The 3915-nt window shown below is 41.5% G+C and overlaps 1 long non-coding RNA gene across 1 annotated transcript; it reads right to left on the reverse strand.

Moving 5' to 3' along the window:
- Window positions 1-964: 964 nt before the first annotated feature.
- Window positions 965-1909, reverse strand: LOC117512149. Its single transcript, XR_004561226.1, has 2 exons — window positions 1666-1909; window positions 965-1479 (listed from the first exon to the last, which is right to left on the reverse strand). It is a non-coding gene; the product is annotated as an uncharacterized LOC117512149 (long non-coding RNA).
- Between the last annotated feature and the right edge of the window lie 2006 nt (window positions 1910-3915).

Here is a 3915-nt window from a genome sequence, read left to right on the forward strand (position 1 = left end):
GCTCCAATTGAGATTTTCTCATCCAACAACTGCCTGTAATATTGTTGCTGTCAGTCATGTACATATGCATTTTTTTTTTTTCACATCCTCCACTAATGGAATGAGCTTGGGTTTGTTCCATTTCCTCTCCACAAGTGTACAGTATGCAGCAGAGATCATCTCATTCCAGGTAAGACTGTACATGCGTCTAAACTCTTGGACAGTCTGCTTCTTGTTATTGTCCTGGGATAAGAGCTTCAGCCTCCATGATATCTGCAACTCTCTGGATGCTTTTCCCTAGTTTTGTTGCCAGGGTGGGTTTCTCAAACTTGTGCCGTCTTTCATCAAAGCCAGCTACTTCTTTGACAGCTCGAATCACATAGTGAAAGTGTTGTGGATTAATGTATTCTTCTATTGTTTTCAGAGGGGTCACCTTCCGTCCTTGGATCAAAAGCCTCCCAACTCCTCACATAATTTGATGAACGTTGTCATGTTGAGAGTTTCGCGTTTCGCATTGCCGGTTGTACATCTTCTCTCCAACCTTCATGATATATACGTCTTCTCTTACTGCATGGACAATTTCATCTTCAGTCATGCCATTCACAAGGGCCCATACCTTCATCTTTCGGTACAGGTTGAGCAGAAGCACAGAGTGATTGTATTCTTGTTTTGCCTGGTAATGTTCTGCGAACACTTTGAGCAAGTGAGCACTTTTTTGCATGCTTCCATAAAGGCTTGAACTTTAGACACACGCAAAACAATGCTGATAGTCTTTTGGATTGCTCTTGCCATCGCTTTGCTGTTTACAAGGTACCAGTGTCCCTTCTCCTTTTGTGAGTGCTTCGATGATGTGTGCCCGATCTCCTTGCTTGCAAAGGAGATCCGGCTGATTTTTTTTCTTTTTCTTTTTTTTCTTCTTCTTCTTTGAACACATCACTGCACTAGCAACTTCCCTTTCATCCCCATGTTTATGTTCCAGGTGTTCGATTGCGGTTCACCACAGTAAATACAGTAGTTTCTCTTGTGGTATTTCTTGCTCCCATCTACTTTTGGAACATCAGCTACAACCAGAGAAACACTCTTCTGAACTGAGCTAGAGATAGTAGATATTCTTGTGTATGTCTTTCTACTATTCTTTCTTTTGATTGAAGCAGTCATCTGGTTCACCTTCTACTCGAGAAATGGTGCCTCTCTTTGTTTTGTGTCTTGATTCACTCAAATCCTCGTCTTAAGTTGAACTTGAGCATCTCTTATCACTTCTGTTGTATTGTTTTTCTTCTGAGTCTTGGTTCATCTGAATCTTCCTCTCTGGAATGTGCACCAGCATCCCTGCCTCACTACTTGTTCTTAGCTCCGAATAACCCACCTGAAGCTTTTGGTCTTTGTTTCTGACTACTTTCATCTGAACTGGCCTGATGATGCTGGGACATAATCACCCTCACTGCTGGTCATAGTGGAAAGTGACAAATCGGAGTTGTACCCAAGCATTTCTTTGGTCAGCTACAATAGAATACATACATTTATTTTACATGAGAATCAAAAGGGATGCAATTTAAGGATCTTCTCTAAAAATGTACATAATAGATTAATCTATTTAGTTTAGATTTTTCAGGGGAAATGACAATTATTTGTCTGCCACTTAGGACTAGCATTAAGCATGTCCACCACAATACAATCTTTACTTACAAATACACTGTCTGTTCTTGAGGGTGGAACCTCTGTTTCATCTTCTATCTGCAAAAAAAAGTAAAGGGAAATTAGTAAAATTGAAATGGAAGCATTTTGAAAATATAACAGGCAAAGATTACTTAAAAGTTTTTATTTATTGATTGTGTAAATCATGCAAAAACCTCTACAGGCTTACTTGTGGAAAAGAAACTATCAGTTGTAAAGCTCTACAAGATCTGAGCCTCACTATGACTGTAACTTATGAAATAATATATTTGCTGCCAAATCAAGTTACAATGTATGCTCACAAACAGTATAATCAGATTAAAGCAAGCTGGAAGTCAAGGCACATGAGTGTCTCTCAGCTCAGAAAATCAAAAGTTAGTTTCACGTATTGAAACTAGTTGCAAGAATGAAGTGAAAAGCTGATTGGGAGCTGAAGGCAAAGACCCTATGTCCTGTGACTAGAGCTGCTACAATCAATCGACTAATCAAACAATCGATTATTAAATTTATCAACTATTTTGATAATTCTGATTTCAGCTTCTTAAATGTAAATATTTCCAGTTTCTTTCTTCCTTTATGACTCTAAACTGAATATCTCTTTGGTTTGTCAACATAAAGGATTTGAGGATGTGGTGCTGCCTTGAGTTTTACAGAGCAGTGATGGGAAACCACTGAATGAGGTCAGATGTGCTCTTTTACCACACATCTTTTCCACCAATAATGCATGCACAGTGTTTCCAAAGTCAGAGTAGTCGAAGTTAAATAATCAAGATCTCAGTAATGATTAAAATAATTGTGATCGTGTTTTTTGCACAATTAAGCAGCCCTACAAGGTCAGAAAAACTAAGCAAAGCCATCTCCCTTCCAGGACAGAAAAGTAAACGATAGCAAATAAAACATTTTCATGTCTTTAGTTTCTCACTGTACAATGTAATGTGCCCATAGTGGGTATACAAGGTCTATTAGAAAAGTATCCGACCTTATTATTTTTTCAAAAACCATATGGATTTGAATCACATGTGATTGCGTCAGCCAAGCTTGAACCTTCGTGCGCATGCGTGAGTTTTTTCACGCCTGTCGGTTGCGTCATTCGCCTGTGAGCAGGCTTTGAGTGAGGAGTGGTCCACCTCTCGTTTTTTTTTTTTGTTTTTTTTCCATTGTTTAGGAATGGCTCAGACTGCCGCTTTGCTTGATCAAAATTTTTTCAGAAACTGTGGGACATCAAAGTGGACACCATTCGAGAAATTCAGATGGTTTTTGGTGAAAATTTTATGGGCTTCAAAGAGATTACGGAGTGTTACTGTCGCTTTAAGGACGGCCCCCAGCAGCTGTGGGGCGCTCCGAAGCTGCCATCGACAGGCTGAGCGACCATTTCATTTCTAAACGGATGGCTGTATGGATCCGTGACCATCATGTGCAATTTCTCTGTTTATCACAAGAGCTGGACATCAACCATTTTCCGGCAGATTTCACTTTTAACAAGAGATTTTTGTCATGGAAAGCCGAGCGGAGGCTTCGTGCCATGATGGATTCGCTACTGGAGCGAGACAAAACCACCTCTGTTTTGATCTCACAGGACGGCTTTGAGATGGCGTTCCGACAGCTGTCGGTGGTTTTTCCATCGAGTGATTATCCGAGAAATTGTGGATGTGCTTGGACATGTCAGAATATGTCCTGTGAGGCTTCATCACAGTGTTGCTTTGCACCATGCAGCACCGCCGCGACACGCGAAATTCCTCCGCACGTCTGTCTCAATGTGCCAAAAGTGCTGATGTCCACGTCTTTTCACAATTCCTGTGCTAGCCAGATGACATCCCGGATAAAACACAGCGTCCAGTTTGGAAATGAACGGCACATTCCACTGTTACAGGAGTTTTTGTCATGGAAAGAGGAGTGGAGGCTTTGCGCGTCGCGGCAGTGCCGCATGGCGCAAAGCAACGCCATGATGAAGCCTCACAGGACATGTTCTGACATGTCCAGGCACATCCACAATTTCTCGGATAATCACTCGATGGAAAAACCACCGACAGCTGTCGGAACACCATCTCAAAGCCGTCCTGTGAGACCAAAACGGAGGTGGTTTTGTCTCGCTCCAGTAGCGAATCCATCGTGATGCGCAAAGCCTCCGCTCAGCTTTCCATGACAAAATCTCTTGTTAAAAGTGAAATCTGCCGGAAAATGGTTGATGTCCAGCTCTTGTGATAACCAGAGAAATTGCACACAATGGTCACAGATCCAGACAGCCATCCGTTTAGAAATGAA

Source organism: Thalassophryne amazonica, chromosome 1 (assembly GCF_902500255.1).
Source record: "Thalassophryne amazonica chromosome 1, fThaAma1.1, whole genome shotgun sequence".
Classification (NCBI taxonomy): domain Eukaryota; kingdom Metazoa; phylum Chordata; class Actinopteri; order Batrachoidiformes; family Batrachoididae; genus Thalassophryne; species Thalassophryne amazonica.